Consider the following 21,631-nt stretch of genomic DNA (forward strand, 5'->3'; position numbering starts at 1 on the left):
TTTAGAAAAACCACAGACCTGTGTGGTTTCAGTCTGTTCACCTGGCTGGCAAAAGGAACCACTGGAAAATAAGCAAAGGAAGTCATGAAAAATGGTCATGAATGGATTATGACGAAAAAACAGTAGAGAATCCTTCAAGAAATGTAGCAGTATTCAGCTAGAGTTTTTGGTAAGCAAAGAAAGTCACAAATTTCCATAGTACTCCAAAACATAAACTAACCTTGATGTTTTAACAGAGGCCAGCACTCTTTCTACAAAGAAACAGTCAATATTTTAGATTCCATGGGACCATCCAGTCTCTCGCAGCGACTCAATTCTGCCATTTTAGTGCAGAAGTAATCATAAGTTCAGTTCAGTTCAGTTCAGTCACTCAGTTGTGTTGACTCTTTGCAACCCCACGAATCGCAGCATGCCAGGTCTCCCTGTCCATCACCAACTCCCGGAGTTCACTCAGACTCACATCCATCGAGTCAGTGATGCCATCCAGGCCATCTCATCCTCTGTTGTCCCCTTCTCCTCCTGCCCCCAATCCCTCCCAGCATCAGAGTCTTTTCCAATGAGTCAACTCTTTGCATGAGGTGGCCAAAGTACTAGAGTTTCAGCTTCAGCATCAGTCCTTCCAAAGAACACCCAGGACTGATCTCCTTTAGGATGGACTGGTTGGATATCCATACATGACCACTGGAAAAGCCATAGCCTTGACTAGATGGACCTTTGTTGGCAAAGTAATGTCTCTGCTTTTCAATATGCTATCTAGGTTGGTCATTTCCTTCCAAGGAATAAGCATCTTTTAATTTCATGGCTGCAGTCACCATCTGCAGTGATTTTGGAGCCCAAAAAAAGCAAGTCTGACACTGTTTCCCCATCTACTTCCCATGAAGCGATGGGACCAGATGCCATGATCTTCGTTTTCTGAATGTTGAGCTTTAAGCCAACTTTTTCACTCTCCTCTTTCACTTTCATCAAGAGGCTTTTTAGTTCCTCTTCACTTTCTGCCATAAAGGTGTCATCTGCATATCTGAGGTTATTGATATTTCTCCTGGCAATCTTGATTCCAGCTTGTGCTTCTTCCAGCCCAGCGTTTCTCATGATGTACTCTGCATAGAAGTTAAATAAGCAGGGCGACAATATACAGCCTTGACGTACTCCTTTTCCTATTTGGAACCAGTCTGTTGTTCCATATCCAGTTCTGACTCTTGCTTCCTGCATATAGGTTTCTCAAGGGGCAGGTCAGGTGGTCTAGTATTCCCATCTCTTTCAGAATTTTCCACAGTTTATTGTGATCCACACAGTCAAAGGCTTTGGCATAGTCAATAAAGCAGAAATAGATGTTTTTCTGGAACTCTCTTGCTTTTTCCATGATCCAGCGGATGTTGGCAATTTGATCTCTGGTTCCTCTGCCTTTTCTAAAACCAGCTTGAACATCTGGAAGTTCACGGTTCACATATTGCTGAAGCCTGGCTTCAGTATTCTTGCCTTGAGAACCCCATGAACAGTATGAAAAGGCAAAATGATAGGATACTGAAAGAGGAACTCCCCAGGTCAGTAAGTGCCCAATATGCTACTGGAGATCAGTGGAGAAATAACTCCAGAAAGAATGAAGGGATGGAGCCAAAGCAAAAAGAATACCCAGCTGTGGATGTGACTGGTGATAGAAGCAAGGTCCGATGCTGTAAAGAGCAATATTGTATAGGAACCTGGAATGTTAGGTCCATGAATCAAGGCAAATTGGAAGTGATCAAACAGGAGATGGCAAGAATGAACGTCAACATTCTAGGAATCAGTGAACTAAAATGGACTGGAATGGGTGAATTTAACTCAGATGATCATTATATCTACTACTGCGGGCAGGAATCCCTTAGAAGAAATGGAGTAGTTATCATGGTCAACAAGAGAGTCTGAAATGCAGTACTTGGATGCAATCTCAAAAACGACAGAATGATCTCTGTTCGTTTCCGAGACAAACCATTCAATATCACAGTAATCCAAGCCTATGCCCCAACCAGTAATGCTGAAGAAGCTGAAGTTGAACAGTTCTATGAAGACCTACAAGACCTTTTAGAACTAACACCCAAAAAAGATGTCCTTTTCATTATAGGGGACTGGAATGCAAAAACAGGAATTCAAGAAACACCTGAAGTAATCATAAACAACACATAAATAAATGAGTATATGTAGTGTGTTCCAATAAAACTTTATTTACAGACTGTGGAATTAAATTTTTTATAATTTTTATGTTTCATGAAATATTTTTCTTTTGGTTTTTTTAAACCACTTAAAATATTTTTTAAAAATATTGTTAGCTTGAAGAACAGGTGGCCCGTGGACTATAGTCTGCCAGCCCTGTTCTATAATCTTTACTATAGTTAATTTGACCTTTCTTTGAAAGAACTGATTTCAGTTAGGTCTCTGCCATTAACAAAATTCACAAAGGTAATGGATTCCATTAACAACAGCTTGATGGATCAGGGTGGGAAATTCAAGAAAACTTCTATTCCAATTCCCTTCATTTTAATGATATGAGCAACACCTAGTCTTGACAGCCCACACTACATGTTCACTGTCCAGCATGTTAGAATTTGTGATAAATGCTGAATTAACTTGTAAGAAGTCAACTACTTTCACAGTGTAACAAAAACATTTCCAACCCATGTTCATCTATAGCCCTCAAAAATTATATAAACATGGAAATCATTAAGACCTCCAAATCACCTCAAGTATACTATAAGACAGGAAACTTTGTACAAAGTACACTCAGAGAATAAAATACAAAAAACAGCTAGTTTGCTATGGAAAAAGCTGACCCCATTCACCAACAGTAGCTGAGAGAGAATTCTTGAGAAATAAGAAACTTAGATTTCAAGACTAAGTCCATATTCAACTACTTTGGGTAGCTATTTCACAACAGCACCTCATTTTTATGAAATTAAGAAGTAGGTTTAGATTATTTTGATACTTTTCTAGCTCTAAAATTTTTAGAGCTACATTATTTATGTTAATTATGTAATTATGTAATTACATAATTATGATATCTGATGTAAATTAATTATGATATCTGATGTAACTCACTGAAAAGTAATTTTCACTTTTCATTATCCTTCAGACAAGAAGCACATAATTTTCTCTCTGCTCTTTTATTTCTGGCCTTTTGAAAGGCCACTGAAAATACACTTCTGATTAGCATAGTTGCTGCCTCCTTAGAAATACCCATTCTTAACACAGATATAAGTGATTTAAGAGAAAATGTAATACAATATAATACTTGGGAGATGCTTCCAGAGACACATATTTGTGTCTGCTGCAACTATAAAATCCAAGTTCCATTAACAAAAGCACACATCAGGTCCTTTAGCTACACAGAAATTTGTCTTTAAAACTGCTGCATTTTTCTACAATAATCACATTCTTTATCTATACAAACCATGCTTCAGCTGCCTCTAGAATCAAGCAAAACTGAATTTAGTCCCTGCCATTGCTACTTATAAACTGAAAGGTACTCACTCACCTCCAAGTCTTATTTTCCCCATCTGTGGGACAGAACACCATTCTTGGTAGCAATGGAAATGATACGTACACAATGGTATATAAATACTGATGTTCTTGAGAAGATACCTGCAATATGTTGTTAGGCTTAAAAAATAGGAATAATATGCTAATACTTTAGCTTTTTTTTTTTTTTTGAAAAGCATACAGTGAGAAAAAGGAAAGAAATTCTGACACATGCTACAATATGGATGAATCTTGAGGATATTATCTAACAACAAGTGAAATAAGTCAGTCATGGAAAGACATACTATTGCATCATTCCACTTACATGGGATATCTATAGTAGATAAAGTCATAGAGAAAGAAAGTAGAAGGGTCATTGCAGAGGCTGGTAGGAGGGGAGAGGGGAATTGTAATGGACATAGCACTTCAGTGAGATAAAAAAAGTTCTGAAGACTGGTTACACAACAATGTGAATGTACTTAACACCACTGAACTGTACACTTAAAAACTAGTCAAGATGGTAAATTTAACATTATGTAAAATTTCCCACAATTTAAAATTGTCAGTGAAGTTTTAAATAAAATAAAATTTAAGACGCTTTAAAAAAGCATGCAATGGACTCCTTTGGCAGTATAACTACTGACGATTTTCACTTTCTACTTTACATGATTTGTCACTGCTGCAAAAGTAGCATGAGTTCACTATGGAAAACATTCAACCCAGGGGGAAAAAAAGCATTTTCATTTTTATATGTAAAATAAGCCTAAAAGCCTGAAAACTGTAAAAATCTACCAGTTAAAGGTCCAATTAGTCTTTTTCTTTTTAATTGAAGTATAGTTGTTACAATGTGGTGGAAGCTTCAGGTGTACACCAAAGTGATTTGGTTTTTAATGTACATATATTCTTTTTCAGATTCTTGTCCATTATAATTATTACAAGATAAAAGAAAATTATAGGCCAATATCACTGATGAACACAGAGGTAAAAATCATCAACAATATACTAGCAAACTGAATCCAACAATACAGTAAAAGGCTCATACATCATGATCAAGTTTATCACATTTATCCCACAGATATAAGGATTTTTCAATATCCACTAATCAATCAATGTGATTGATTCGATATGCTGTAACAATGTGATACACTATATTAACAAACTGAAGAATACAAAACAAATGATCTTCTGAATAGGGGCAGAAAAAGCTTTTAATAAAATTCAACATCTATTTTTGACTTAAAAAACTCCAAAAAGTGGGCAAAGAGGGAACATACCTCAAATAATAAAGGCCATACAGGACAAACCCACAGCTAACACACTCAGTGGTGAAAAGCTGAAAGCATTTCCTCTAAGATCAGGAACAAGACAAGGATGTCCATTCTCAGCACTTTCATTCAACATAGTATTAGAAGTCCTAACTACCACAATCAGAAAAAGAAATAAAAGGAATCCCAATTGGAAAGGAAAAAGTAAAACTCACTGTTTGCATATAGCATGATACTACATATAGAAAATCCTAAAGATGCCACCAGAAAACTACTAGAGCTTATCAATGAATTTGGCAAAGTTGCAGGATACAAAACTAATACATAGAAATCTGCTGTTTCCATATGCTAACGACTATCAGAAAGAGAATTTAAGGGCACAATCTCATTCACCATGGCATCAAAAAGAAAAATATACCTAGAAATAAGCCTAACCAAGAAGGCAAGAGATCTCAGAAAACTGTAAGATGCTGAGGAAAGAAACTTAAGATGACACAAACAGATGGAAAGATATACCATGTTCTTGTACTGGGAGAACCAATATGTTAAAATGACCATACTAAATTGACTAATTGGTTAAATTGACCAAGGCAATCTATAGATTCAAAGCAATCCTTATCAAACTGCCAGTGGCATTTCTCACAAAGTAGAACAAAAAAATTTTCAACTTGTATAGAAACACAAAAGACTCCAAATAGCCAAAATAATCTTGATAAAGAACAGAGCAGGAGAAACCACACTCTCTAACTTCAGATTATACTCAAAGCTACAGCAATCAAAACAGTATGGTACTGGAACATACCCACACACAAAACAGACACACAGATCAATGGAACAAGATAGAAAGCTTAGATATAAACCCATGCACTTATGACCAATTAGTAAATGACAAGGGAGGCAAGAATATACAATGGAGAAGAAATTCTCTCCAATAAGTGGTGCTGGGAAAACTGGAAAGCTATGTGTAAAAGAAAGAAAGTAAAACACTCTTTAATACCATATACAAAAATAAACTCAAAATTAATTACAGACCCAAATGTAAGACTGGTTATTCTAAAACTCCTAGAAGAAAACATAAGCAGAACACTCTGACATAAATCACAGCAAGATTTTTTTTTATCTGTCTCCTAGAATTATGGAAACAAAAGCAAAAATATATGAATGGGACTTAATTAAACTTAAAAGTTTTTGCACAGCACAGGAAATCATCAAGAAAATGAAGAAAATCTACAGAATAGGAGAAAATATGTGCAAATGATACAACTGACAAGGGTTTAATTTCTAAAATCTACAAACATCTTATATAGCTCTGTATCAAAAGAAATAACCCAATGAAAAAAAAAAAAAAAGAAATAACCCAATGAAAAAATGAGCAGAAGACCTTAACAGACATTTCTCCAAAGAAGACATACAGATGGCCAACAGGCACATGAAAAGATGCTCAATATCAATTATTAGAGAAAGGCAAACCAAAACTATAATGAGGTATCACCTTATACCAATCATAATGGCCATCATTAAAAGTCTACAAAAAATAAATTCTGGAGAGGGTGTGGAGAAAAAGGAACTCTCCTACACTCTTGGTGGGAATGTAAACTGGTGCAGCTACTACGGAGAACAACACGGAGGTTCCTTAAAAAACTTAAAAGAGAGTTACCATATGATCCAGCAATCCCACTTCTGGGCGAATAGCTGAAGAAAACTATAATTTGAAAAGATACATGTACCCCCATGTTTACAACACACTATACATGATAGCCAAGATGTGGAAGCAACCTAAATACCCATCATCAGATGAATAAATAAAGATGTGAGATCTATCTATCTAGCTGCCTATTACTCAGCCATAAAAAGGGATGAAATAATGCCATTGCAGCAACATGGATGGACCTAGAGATTATCAGATTAAGTGAAGTCAGACAGAAAAAGAGAAATATTATATGATATTACTTATATGTGGAATTCTAAAAAAAAGATACAAGTGAATTTATTTACAAAACAGACATAGACTCACAGACATAGATAACAAACTTATGGTTACCAAAGGGGAAAGGGTGAAAGGGATAAATAAGGAGTTTGGGAGTAACAGATATACTATCATATATAAAATAAACAGAAGAATCTACTGTATAGCACAGGGAGCTATATTCAATGTTTTATAATAACCTATAAGGGAAAATAATCTGAAAAAGAATATATATAAGCACATGGAACTATATTCATCTAGTCAAAATACATTAAGATTAAATGCAGTCACCAGGAACTATACATATAATTAAAGTCAGAATGGCTGACTAAAAGAATGATAAAGGATTGGTGAAAATAAATATATTCGTATTATTAAATTTGGGGGGAAATATTTTAAATGGCATTTATTCAAAATTTGTTTAAATTTTAAATTTGAATGAAACCACATATAAAGAATAAAAATTTCATTCTTAACTCCCATGCCTAGCAATGCTCAATGTCCACTTAAGTGAATAAGTGGACAAACTTGAATCGACAGCAACTCCTTGAATCTCAGTAAATGTACACAGCATTCAGAATAATTATATTACACTGCTACCAACTGGTGGCAGCATCCCTAAAATACAAGGACAAAAAAATAGGAAAGGAACAAGTTCACTCTGAAACTTTAAAAGATGTAAATAAAAGGGTGACAGACTTGTAACAACTTTTCTCCTTTGAAAACTTTACTATTTCCAATAAAATATGGACTGTGCTGTGCTTAGCCGCTCAGTCATGTCCAACTCTTTATGATCCAAGGCTTCTCTGTCCATGGGGATTCTACAGGCAAGAATACTGGAGTGGGTTGCTAAGCACTCCTCCAGGGGATCTTCCCAACCCAGGGATTGAACCCAGGTCTCTTGCATTACAGACAGATTCTTTACCCTCTGAGCCACTGCTGCTGCTGCTCCTGCTAAGCCACTAGGGAAGCCCAAATATGGACACTGTCCTTTAAAAAGGCACTGTCCTTATTTTATTGGATGCTGCTATAAATAGCATCAACTCTGCTATAAATCAACTATGAAAAAGACATGAGTTGGAAAAATTACTTGAAATTAGAGCAAGATCCAATTTTGAATTCTACTTTAGGCAACAATGTACCTCAAGTTTTCTCAGATATGAAACGTATGAGCCTCTCAGCAATCTATTACCCATATTTCATATGTGAGACCATTCTGTAAATGGTAAAATGTCAGGAATTAGTATTATTTTTTCTTTTTTTTTTAATGGCCAGGCTGTGCAGCATGCAGGATCTTAGTTACCTGACTAGGGATCAAATCTGTGTCCCCTGAATTGGGAAAACAGAGTTTTCGAACCACTGGACCACCAAGGAAGTTCTTTATTTATTATTATTAATTAAATTAATCATGTATGCTTGCATGCTAAGTTGCTTCCATCGTGTTCAACTGTTTGTGACCCTATGGACGTAGTCCATCAGGCTCCTCTGTCCGTGGGGATTCTCCAGGCAAGAGTACTGGAGTCCGTCTCCTCCAGGGGATCTTCTGGACTCAGGGATCAAATCTGCATCTCTTACATCTTCTACACTGGCAGGTGAGTTCTTTACCACTAGTGCCACCTGGGAAACACGTCTGAAACACTTCTATTTATGATCTACGTATTTGTTCATACATCAGCTTTTTGAATACGTTAAATGCCCAAAGATTAAAAACATATATATATATCTGTCTTCTGAATCATTCTTTACTTAGTTCTCCATCTCCTTGATTCAACTCAGATTTTTTTCCCAGGACCTTTTTTTAGCAGAAACATGCCTTACATACTTTTCATGAATATAATTTATTTTTAAATTTATGTCTGGGAATTCAGCATACAGTGCTTCATGTTAGTCATTGTTTCCACAGCCCATCAGCACTTAGGCAGGAAGTATAATATGCAAAGAAGGAACTGAATCTTATGGGATCTATCAGTAATGTTCTATAGCATTTTACAAAAATTTGATATACATAACTAATCATGAAAACTGGAAATGTTTTGATATTAATGATAACAATCAATGCAGAGACAGAGAGGAAAAATAAGGACTATGACTCATCACCACAGGAGTTAACTGAAGTTGAAGTAGATTGAAAACCGAGACTAGACTTAGAATCAACAGATTTTAGATTTTCCACTCTGTACAATGTTAAAATAATATTACATTTTATATTTATATAATGTGAATTACTAACATAAAAAATCTGCCATCATAATGAATAATAGTAATCAAACAAAATGGGAGAAATTTTAAGCTATTTTGTCAATATTATAGTGTATCAAAAAACACCTACTGCTTCAGTGAAATTAGATTCAACAGAACTATGTCATGGTATTTCATTGAGAATGTAGACTCTAGGAATGTGTGTATGTTTCTTTAAAACATATATACACTGAGGATAGATGGTATAACAATGAACAAAATACAAGTGTCAGTGAATTCCAGGCATTATACCATAGCAAAACATTTAAACATAGCCATGTTTCAAAAATATCTGAGGAAATTAAATATATATTAGGTTCCCACAACTATTTACCTAAAATATTCCTAATTATACTTGAGTTGTGTCTTCATAGAAATATAAAGTATCATAAATGTTTTCTTCTATTCAAAAGTCCATGAAAAATGTCGTATTTTTAATTATTTATACTAACTTACACATTTTAAAAAATTCAGTTCAGTTAGTTCAGTCACTCAGTCGTGTCCGACTCTTTGCAACCCCATGAATCGCAGCACGCCAGGCCTCTCTGTCCATCACCAACTCCCGGAGTTCACTCAGACTCACGTCCATCGAGTCAGTGATGCCATCCAGCCATCTCATCCTCTGTCGTCCCCTTCTCCTCCTGCCCACAATCCCTCCCAGAATCAGTCTTTTCCAATGAGTCAACTCTTTGCATGAGGTGGCCAAAGTACTAGAGTTTCAGCTTTAGCATCATTCAGTTACTGTAAAGCACTTATTGCTAAAGCATTACAAGATAAAAATAAAGGCTCATAGACAGTTCTTAATACCAGACATAAACATAAGCACACTAAAATGCATTAAAAAGAAAAATGTTTTATTTCTATAATCAAAAGTCTATTTTCAGATACTCATCAACTAGAATCAATGCCTATTCAAAGATAGATTTCTTAAAGGTGGATAGATTATTTAGGACATTTGGGGGATAGTGCAATTATAACTCGGAGAAGGCAATGGCGCCCCACTCCAGTACTCCTGCCTGGAAAATCCCATGGGCGGAGGAGCCTGGCAGGCTGAAATCCATGGGGTCGCTAAGAGTCGGACACAACTGAGCGCGTTCACTTTCACTTTTCACTTTCATGCATTGGAGAAGGAAATGGCAACCCACTCCAGTGTTCTTGCCTGGAGAATCCCAGGGACGGGGAAGCCTGGTGGGCTGCTGTTTATGGGGTCGCACAGAGTCGGACACGACTGAAGTAACTTAGCAGCAGCAGCAGCAGCAATTATAACTTCCACATTTTTCTCCCTGAGCACAGAGCAGGACCTGGTTACACAGTCCTCCAAATCCACTCAAAGAACTAGGGGGAAGTACGTAGGAGGCATGCTACTTTTGAATTCTAGTTAACGTCTGAGGACTGAGGTGGTTTTCCCTTTTTTGGCAGAATACAAATGTATTTGTCTGAATTGTGACAAAAAATATAACTTTAGAAATTATATAATATTGTCCAAAAAAGTGACTGTTTTACATTTCAACAAAAGAAAGAAAAGACAAGACAACAACTTACATTTATTGAATTCTTTAGTATGTGTATCAGAGACATTGAAACACTATGATAGAAACTGCCATATACTACATTATCACAATCATTGTCTCCATCTTGCTATAAAATCATAATGGACTCTTTTAAAGGGCATAAAAAAGGGCCAATCAAAAGCTCTAAATCTTACCAGAGTTTAAAAATCTCTATACACTGTTAATTTCTTTTCAACATATTTCTGAATTAAGAGATTCAATAAGTTGAATATTTCATTGTTTCTCTTCAGGGGACATGGGCAACATAACAAAATGGTAAAATTCTGAGCCAAGTGGATAATACAAAAACAAGGTCAAAGAATCCTTTAACTATCTCCCTAGATCTCTGATTATCACTGTCCAAGAGATTATTTTCAGGACACTAGGTTTTTCCCTCCTTAATTTAATAATTTTCTTACTATATATCCAATATAACCATTTTCCACCCGAATCAAGTTATTCTGTCAAAGAAATATGATGCATACTATTCAACATTCACCCACATGAATGTTAAGAAACTTTGAGAACAAAGAACCTAAACATTATTTAAAATAGGATACCATAAAAGTCAGTTTTCTCAATTTAAAAAATAGACAAATATATAATGATGAGAGACCCTCACCTTAAATTTGCAGAAACCACTGAAAATGAAAGTGAGGTCTCTAAAGATTGTAGTTACCCTGCAAAGACACTCTCCATGTGTCATGAATCAATATAGCAGCAATTTATGAGTGATAGACAACCCATTTAGAACTCCTTCCAAAGAAACATTTTTAAAAGCACATTCTAAAAAAACTAATTCAGTAAATTAATCTGTCATTGTAGAAAAAAAAGTAAGATTTTGTTATTATTGATTTGCATAATTTTTTCATTGAAGGGATTCTACCTTTAACACACACACTGCAGCCCTTAGGGAACTAGCAGAAATTCTACGTACCTAATCAATCTGAAATAGGCTGCATTAATAATGCTATCAGCTGAAGGCAATTAAGAAGCTTGTAAGCATAACCAAATACTGTATAAAAACAACAATATTGCATTAGAAATTTGAAATCTCCTCCCAAAAATATTCTTTCTTGATTGGATCTTCAGCAAAAATTACTTAGTGAAAGTTCAATATTTAAGAAAGTATATTTATAAAACATGACATCTTTTCAGGTTTCCATATGTTTTTAATTATATTTTGCCTTTAAGCAAGATTAAATCAGATTATATTCTGCTAGAATAAGATAAGGATTCTGCCATTTCTATGGCACTGAGGGGAAAAATAAGGAAAAGTCAATATACCCCCCAAACTGACATTAATACAGTTATGAATCTACCACCCATAGTTACAAGAAATGGGGGGGAAAAAGCACTGCAACACAAGAAACAAGAATGTATCAGAAATGGTCTCTGGCTACTATGACAGTTATATATGACACACCTTTTCCCAAACTTGGCCCAGAAACAATCTTGAAGGTTTGTAGGCTCTGTTAATAGCCCACATGGATTGCTTCTGAAAGCATCATTTCCTGATCCCTGCAATTTTATCACCTTTACTAACCACTAGTCCTTTCCAAAACTCACACTGATATAAAACCCTCTCTTTCCAGCTCATTTATCAAGTGAAAGGCTCCTTCCCAGGAAAACAGACACCTGAGTTCCAGGGACCGTAACAGAAAATAGCAGTAAAATCATTCAACAGCACTTAGCATTGGAAGTTTTCTACTTTGTTCTTACAGGAAGAAAGTGGCCTTTAAATCTGGAAATATATTCTATAAATACATGCATGTCTCCACATACTACTCCGAGTAGTTTGACTGACAGGTCTTTTAAAGCAGAGTGAGGTGCGCCCTGTTTGGGTGAAGACTCACTTGACAATGACTAGACCTCTGTTGCTTCCATTCATTTGCAGAAGTTTTATCAATCCGCCCTGTGGATTTTCATGCACACTGGATAAGGTTCTAGTTTCACTGCTTCTGCGCTAAGCAAGTGACAAAAAGGCTCTTCAGTGTTTTCCAACATCAACATCTAAATGTTCTACTAATTGGTTGGTGCTGAAAAGAACTCCTAGATTCACAACACCATAGGCTACAGAACAGAAAAAAAATCTCATAGCCAGAAGCTTTAGAGAATGTCTTCCAAATTTCTCAGGGAAAAATTATCTGAATTTTTCAGAGAAGAGATAAGCCTCTGGACACTAGGATTTCTCATTGTAATATAACTCTTACCATCAAAAAAATCCAACAGTACTTCTCAGTGAGGGCACTATGGGTATTTTAAGCAGGATAACACTACAGTTAACATTCCTGGCCCCCAAGCATTAAAGGCCAGCCATGACCAGTCACTGTGACAACACAAAGCCCACACACACATTTCTACATGGCCGCTAGTGGGATAGCACTGTCCTCCCAACCTTAATACTATATTTCCCTACCATCTTAAATTTGAAGTTGCACAAAGCTCAGAATAAGCTTTTCTTAATAACTTTATTATTTTGATAGGCTACAGAACTAAATGGAGATACAAATGAAAATGATATTAGATATAGAACTAAACCCTAAAGGAATGTTTAACATGCAGCTTGAAAAAGTCCAAAAGGTCACTTTGTTTCTTGGTCACTTACAAAAATACTAATATTAAAGTTGCCTCTGAAGCCTTCCTATCCAACATAGTAGCCACTAGCTAACTATGGCTATTTATATTTAAATTAAAAATTCAGTTCCTCAGTAACACCAGTCACATATGTTCAACAGATGCTTTATTTTAGATCATCTCCACTGTCACAGAACGTTCTACTGGGTAGCACTGCTCTGAAGCTTCCTAAGCATATGACAGGGTATCTCACTGCCATTCTGAAGGGAATTCACAGCAAAGGCATAGAATTCTTCAGTGGCAGTGATAGAAAACATTTATGTAATCATAGTTCAAATCCAAACTTTTTTAACAGTTAAGCCTTTGGAACAAACTTCTAGACATGGGCAACATCAAAAACAGAAACTTCAATATTAGACCAAGTTGATTAGTAGCTACAGAATGGTTCAGCTTTCTTAAAATATTGACAAACAAATTGTTCTATGAGATGACACTAATCAGTGGAATAATAGTAGGAAGGCATCTAATCTTTCTTCTCCAAATTATCATCTACTAAGGGTCACAATTTTGTTTTATTAACACAACTGTCTGGTGGCTAGTATGCCCTCCACAAGGCTCTGTGTAGCCCTTTGGAACCACAGAGGCATAGATTTGCTCCTATTTTTCCCTCCCAAATTTAAAGGTGGTTCATCTTCTCTTTTATCTGTCCCTGGGTGCTCTTGCTCACAGGGTTTGTAGTTCGCACACTTACCACACTTGGAATTATGTCCAAGGAGGAGCCTGGGAGGCTACACTACAACTATATAGAATGTTTAGTATGCAAATTCCTGAAAAAGCATGTGGTAAGACTGTAAGTGTATTTTTCTACCTCTCCACTATTGGAAACTCTAAGATTAGGGCAGTAATTCTGTTGTAATTCTGTATAAACAAGTTTTCCAAAACTTCTGGTGTACTGAAGTTTATTAATACGTCCACCATTAAAAGGCAGAAGAGGGGACATATCAAAGTAATTTGGAAGGCAATGCAGCAACGGCATGCCTGATTTCCATCCTTGATCCTCTACAAACTGACAGGCTCTGAGACTTTATGCAGCAGATTGCTTGGCAAACTGAGGTAAAAGTGAAAAGGAAAAAGAGCCTCTTGCTGAGGGTGAAAGAAGAGAATGAAAAAGCTGGCTTGAAACTCAACATTCAAAAAACTAAGAGCATGGCATCTGGTCCCATCAGTCCATGGCAAATAGAAGGGGAAAAAGTGGAAGCACTGATAGATTTTATTTTCTTGGGCTCCAAAATCACTGAAGGTGGTGACTGCAGACATGAAATTAAAAGATGCTTGCTCCTTGGAGGAAAGTCATGACAAACCTACACAGCACATTACTACTCCTAACCTGTCAAAAGGTAAAAGAGATTATAGTAGTAGTTGTGTAGTCGCTCAGTCGTGCCCCACTCTTTGCGACCCCATGGACTGTAGCCTGCCATGCTCCTTTGTCGATGGGATTCTCCAGGCAAGAATATTGGAATGGGTTGCCATTCCCTTCTCCAGGGGATCTTCCTGACCCAGGCATTGGACACGGGTCTCCCACACTGCAGGCGGTTCTTTAACATCTTAGCCACCAGGCAAGCCCAAAAGAGATTATAGTTTCTCACAAGTCAAGGCCGGACCAGGGCTAATATCCAGATCTCCTAGACTGGTGGTTCTTTCCTCTCTTCCAACTACCACTAAATTCCATTATGTATATTAGGCAGGGCCCTGGCAGGAAGAAGATACCACACCAAGATCAGAATACTTTAGGCAGAGATTAATAAAGAACTATTTACAATGATGTGGAAAGGGCATTGAATTATCATAAGGAATAGTGCCGTTCCCTAGAACCATTACCGTTCCCAAGATGGAAAGAGCCAAGAAGAAATTACCAAAACCAGGAAAACGAAAACCATATAGACAGTGAAATTCATATAGAGGTAAATGTGGCTTTCACAGAGGAGCACAGCCAGATAACTCACTCTCCCTAGGTCATCTAGTTCCCTACCAGGCTTTTTCCCATTGACTAAACCCAACCAGAAACCAGACATCTGACTAGAAAAGTCTACATTAGTCACCTCCTATGACAGAAGATAAGGGTAAAAAAGTGAATGTGAAGGAGAAAACAGAAGATGACCAGCATGTTATGTTATCTCCAATTATTTATCTAAGAGGAGCAAAGATATCACATATATTTCCAGCATCAATTTCTCCATAGAACTATTGTTAGCACTTCAGGCTCAAGAACTACATATTGATTTCTCTTTTTTATGGTGGTCACTAAGTCAGATCTCCTTCATGTCAAAGTGCTCCTTCTAGTGCCTTAATGAATTTGTGTTTAATAGTCTTTGGTATAAAAATATCACCAAGGATTTTCTCTTAATCTAAAAACACTGTGTCCAACAGTTTCTCCTTGTTTGAAAGTAAATATATCTTCTCGTTTAGGAAATTCTACTATAAAAATCAGAATATTATAGTTACTTCCTTTAGTCATTGATTCTATTATTTATTATGTACAAAAATCACTGATCAATTAGACATTATATTTTTTGGCAAATAATTATATCTTTAAGCTTCTTTCATACTTTTGGAAAGAAGTATTAACTTCTAGAAAGTTAAGTATATTTATTAATCAAGTGCAAAACATCCTCCTTTTTCAATTGAAGTATTAGTTTCAACTAAGTATATTATTCGGAGAAGGCAATGGCACCCCACTCCAGTACTCTTGCCTGGAAAATCCCATGGATGGAGGAGCCTGGAAGGCTGCAGTCCATGGGGTCGCTGAGGGTCGGACACGACTAAGTGACTTCACTTTCACTTTTCACTTTCATGCATTGGAGAAGGAAATGGCAACCCACTCCAGTGTTCTTGCCTGGAGAATCCCAGGGACGGGGAAGCCTGGTGGGCTGCCATCTATGGGGTCGCACAGAGTCGGACACGACTGAAGTGACTTAGCAATAGCAAAAAAGTATATTATTAGTTTCAGGTGTATAGCAAAATGATTCAGTTATATATATTCTTTTACACATTCTTTCCCATTATAGTTTATTACAGATTGAATACAGTTTCCTGTGCTGTATAGTAAATCCTTGTTCTTTTTCTATTTTATATATAGTTGGATGTATCTGTAATCCCACACGCCTAATTTATCCCTCCCTCCCTTTCCCCTTTGGTAATCATAAACTTGTTTTCTATGGCTGTGAGTCTGTTTCTGTTTATAAATAAGTTCATCTGTATTAGTTTTTTAGATTCCACGTATAAGTGATATCATATAGTATCTGTCTTTCCCTATGTGATTATCTCACTTAATATAATATTCTCGAGTTCTACCTGTATTGTTGCAAATGACAATACTTCATTCTTTTTTATGGCTGAGTAATACTCCATTATGTGTGTATGTATATATATATACACACACCACACCTTCTTTATCTATTCATCTGTTGATGGACTTGAGCTGCTTCTATATCTTGGCTATTGCAAAAGTGCTGTTATAAACATTGGGGTGCATGTATTTTTTCAAGCTAGAGTTTTCATCTTTTCTGGATATATGCCCAGGAGTAGGATTGCTGAACATCCTCATATCTGTTTGCTTCAAAGAAAATTTAGAACCTTGAAGATATTATGCTAAGTGAAATAAACCAGTCACAAAGGGACAAATATTGTATGATTCCCTTAATATTAGGTTCTTCAAGTAGTCAATTCATAGAGGCAGAAAGTAGAATGGGTATGTAGACAGGTAAAGTAAGGGATTTACCATTTTCAAGGGTCAAGGAAGACTGAACTGAAAAGGTGATATTTGAATAGAAACCTCAAAAAGTGAGGGTGTGAACCATGCAGCTAAGGGACTGTACTTAGAACACACAGTTCAACCTGTGCTTATAAACTGCAATTTATGGGACATAGAGAAAACTATCCACCTATTTTCTACCTTCCTTCCTTATTTTAGTGCAATTACAACAACCTAGATAATTGTAATTTTTTAATTTTTTTTTTATTTTTTTATTTTTAATTTTATTTTATTTTTAAACTTTTTTCCTCATATGTGAACACAACAAGACAAAACAAGTCTGACTCCTTAGAAAATAAGGGATTCTTAAGCACAAACACTGCTAGCATGCTAAACAAAAGTCAAAGTTAAAAACCCAGACCAGAAAGAAAGTTGTCCAAACTGGAGATGAAAGAAAATAAAAGGAGAAATTACTCATTTCACTTACTGACTGACTTTTACAGTGAAGTCAATGTTAAACAATCACCAATTTCCCCACTCCTGAAAACATCACACACACACACACACACACACACACACACAGCTTTCTATCAGCCACATATTACCAGATATACATACACACACCCACACAGCTTTCTATCAGCCACATATTACCAGATACACACACACACACAGCTTTCTATCAGCCACATATTACCACACACACACACACACACAAAGCTTTCTATCAGCCACATATTACCAGATATGTGAAGAGAAAATTTCTAACAGAAAAAAAACAGTGACAGAAACAACAAAATCACTTCTTTTAAAAGACAAATGGAAGAAACAAAGACAATAAAAACAAATTTCCTCATTTCTTGATTTTGAAAATCTCTGTGATCATAGCTATTCAAATAATTGAGACTAGTGAGTAAAATGATCATTGGATTCTAACAGTGTATGAGAGGAAAAAACTGTGATCTATAAAGTATACCAAAAATACTTTAAAATGACCAACAAAAGACAAAAATTGAAAATTCTCATTTTTTAAAGTCTGCCCTCTAGCACTGATAATAGTATTAGAATAAATACATTTGTCCAGAGGGATCAAGTTGCTTTACAAAAAAAAATTAAAATAAATTTAACCATGAAATCTGTACATGGAAATATGCTGAAAGACTGAGAAAAAACATAGTAAAAAATTAATTGCTGTGAATAGCTAAAATATGGGCCTCAAACGAACCAATTTAATGAAAGTAGAAGAGAAAATATTCTCTAGTATTATTTTTTAAAATATCAATAAATACTCAATTTCATTCAAGTGGGCAAACTTGCAATCTAATCTTCCCACCATCATCACCCCAAATATACCCAAATAAACACTCTATTAGATTTATCAAAGCAAGCAATGAAGTTAAGAAATGAGCTGATTCAGGAAAGTACTTATGAATCCTTTTAAAGAATTGTAAAAATGCCTCAAGAACTTTGAATTTTTAAGGTCAGAACAAGGGCTAAATAGCCAATACTCCTAAGGCAGCAAAGGGATAATGTTTAGTAACAGGACTAGCTCTGGAATTTTGGAAAATAAGAAAAGAGGAGTGTGGTCATGATGGGTGAGTCCCAGTACTAGATAGAAAGTGACTCCAGATGTGGGAACAAGAGAAGCCCCTGGGTGACTGGCTTCCTGTGAGGTCTGTCTGAATAAGGAGTAAGGTCAGTAATGAATCTGCAGAATAGAGTGCCAAGAGCAATCTTATGGGAAATAATGCATACAAAATTTAAGGGGGTGGTGAAGAGTCAAGAACCAAAGCAGGGGCCAGTTTTCAGGAACAAGAATATGAGACGAGGCATAGAAAATCCAAGTTGGAGCAGTTTTCTTGCTACAGTCTTGAGCAGCCAGGACAGTGATGCTACAGCAAGCCCAAAGGTCTGAGGAGAATGCATGGGCCCAGTGAGGCACTTCTGCCCATGGTTTTCTTCCCTCAACCATGTCCTGGCTTCAGGGGGACTTCCCCAGAACCACTAAGATGCATACAGACAAAAAACACTAAGCCCATTTAGACGGCTCTACATCACCCACTAGCACTCAATCACAATTTATAGTCCTTCTTTGGAGTGACTTTGAGGATAAGGAAGAAGAGAGATGCTTTGGTCAGACAGAACTTCAAATAACACATCTCTAAGAAGAGAAGGCTGAGGCTCAGAATCTACATAAATTTTTGGACACTGACTAATGCCCTGCTGGATGATCAAGGACTTGAAAGGAGTAATACTAAACACTGGTGGCTAGGAGGTTAGAGATGAGGGAATGTGGACTATTTAAAAGGGGTCGGTGGATGAAAACATGCACATGAACTCTCAGTAAAAGGCCCAGCTGCAAGAGAAGACCTTAAACATTCTTCTTGATCACCTTTGCTGGTTCCTCATTTTCTTTCCAATCTCGGAGAACTGAAAAGCTCCAGGAATAGAGCTTTTTCTCTGCTCTGTATTCATTCTTTCAACAATCTAATCTAACGTCATGGCTTTAAATACTACCTATAAACTGTGTCCGAAATCTCTATCTTCAGACTCAAATATCCAACTCCCTACCTTATATCTCCCATTTGAATGTCTGAATACAAGTTAACACATTCCAAATGAGTCTTCCCCCCAAACCTGCTCCTCCTTCCACTCAAACTAGCCTTCCCCATTTCATTTGGTGCCAAGTGCAATGGCTACATGGATAATCTCTCCAAGCAATCTGATATTTAGCAGTATTTTTTTAAAACAAAACCAAAAAACTGAAGTAGCTGATGTGCATTCATTGAACAGTGGCATATAAGATAACTATCCATTAGTTCCTGATACGTAGATCCCTGGAGATGTGCTATATTTTGTCCTTTCTGAAATCTAATTCTTCAGCTTTCAATTAGATTATGAACATTTTCACTTTCCCTTAAATTGGTCAGGGTGCTTCTGCTGCCTGCAACGAAAACCCCTTACTGGGTATAATCACCAGCTCTCAGTTCACTGACTTGGCTCTACCACCACCAACTCCCAATCTGTCGCCAAACTCTGTCCTCTCTACTCCACTCTGTGTACAGGTACGATGAAAAAGCAAAGTTCTCCCACTTTCAATTATAACAGACTCTAACCATACACGCCCAGAACTGTTCTCTACATTACCTGAGAAATTCTAAAAGTTAACATTATCTTTCACTGTGTAAATATTTATTCCCAAACTGGTTATATCCAGTTATCCATGGAAAACACAATGAATAGGAAATCTCTAACAGGATTCCACCTGCAGTTCATCTAAAAAAGTCCTATACCACAAATTCTGATAATCCCTACCTCTGATCCCACATAATCTCTATTAAAGCAGCTAACCTCAGCCAAACATAATTAATTATTCATGACTTCATGAGAGGAAAGAGCCATGGATCTCCTCATTTCTATATCCCCATGAGAGGCAGGCTTGATAAATGTTTGTTGAATTTTATCACAAAGCAATACAGAAAATGCTTCACATTTGTAAAACAATCACCATCCTTCAAATGACAAGTATTCTGAGCTGAATATGATGCTAATTATCTGGTACTAATACATCTGAGGATGAACTGTTTCCTCAGTCTTTCTGATCATAATGAAAAATCAAGAGAATTATACATAGGCCTACAAAGTGCTTATTACTTTGATATTTATAACTAATTCATGAATTAGCCTAGGTCAAAGTTTATGTACATCTCAAAAATAAGAATAACATATTTACTCACCTAATTCCTCTCATCTCTTTGTTTAATAAATGTCATATGTTTAAATTTGGGAATTATATAAACAAATAGAATGCTCTAAAGGAACTTTTAAGTTCTCAGTAATTTTTGCCCCAACCTCTAGTGTAACTTTAAAATATTTAATCAACAGGTTGAACATGAGTATCAATATCACATACACAAGCCTCAAAAGTAACAAGATGTCTTTTCCCCCAAATAAAATAACTTTATATAGGAAAGCCTCACAAATGTATGGACAAGCACCATCTAGTGGCAAAAAGAATTACTCCAGATAAAGAGATCATTGACAGTAGATCTAAAGAGTAGCTTCCCAGGTGGCACAGTGGTTAAGAATCTGCCTGTCAATGCAGGAGATGTAGCTTCGATCCCTGGGTAGAGAAAATCCCCTAAAGGATGAAATGATAACCCAACCAGTATTCTTGCTTGGAAAATTCCATGGACAGAGGAGCCCAGCAGGCTACAGTCCAGGAGGTCACAAAAAGATGGACACAACTGATCATGCATGCACAGATCTAAATGAAATTACTACCCAAAATCTAAATCTTAGACATTCGCTGCTTAGGACCCAGTTTTGTTAAAATGTTTAATAACCATGTGGCTCTTAAATCAAGAGTAGTACCAGTTTTAAGAACAAAGATTAAAACTAAATGGTCAGACAGTCCAGGTTCAGCTGTTTTAACACTCTTGAATGACCTTCTTCAATCTGAAGTGGAAGGAAGGAAACTAACACCTGTGTTGAGCCCCCACTCTGCAATGTGTTGGGCATATTTACATATGTTACATCTCATTTAATCCCCACAACAGCCCAGTAAGGAAGTTATTAAAGTCTCCCCTGTGCAAATGAGGAAGCTGAACCTCATATATTACAGAACTTCTTAAGTCCTACAGACAGAAGTGATGAAGTCACCTTCCCATCCACTGCTCCTCTAACTGTAACTGGATCCTTGGGAGGAAAATTAAAGTAATACAATAGATGAAGTGTATACAAACTCTTGGACTTCCCTAGTGGCTCAGACAGTAAAGTGTCTGTTTACAATGTG

The 21,631-nt window shown here is 36.4% G+C and overlaps 1 protein-coding gene across 6 annotated transcripts in view; it reads right to left on the reverse strand.

Moving 5' to 3' along the window:
- The window catches only part of ST7 (suppression of tumorigenicity 7), a 268,621-nt gene that overhangs the window by 225,030 nt on the left and 21,960 nt on the right, over positions 1-21,631 (reverse strand). The window lies entirely within an intron of this gene.

The sequence above is a fragment of the Bos indicus genome, chromosome 4 (assembly GCF_029378745.1).
Source record: "Bos indicus isolate NIAB-ARS_2022 breed Sahiwal x Tharparkar chromosome 4, NIAB-ARS_B.indTharparkar_mat_pri_1.0, whole genome shotgun sequence".
Taxonomy (NCBI): Eukaryota; Metazoa; Chordata; class Mammalia; order Artiodactyla; family Bovidae; genus Bos; species Bos indicus.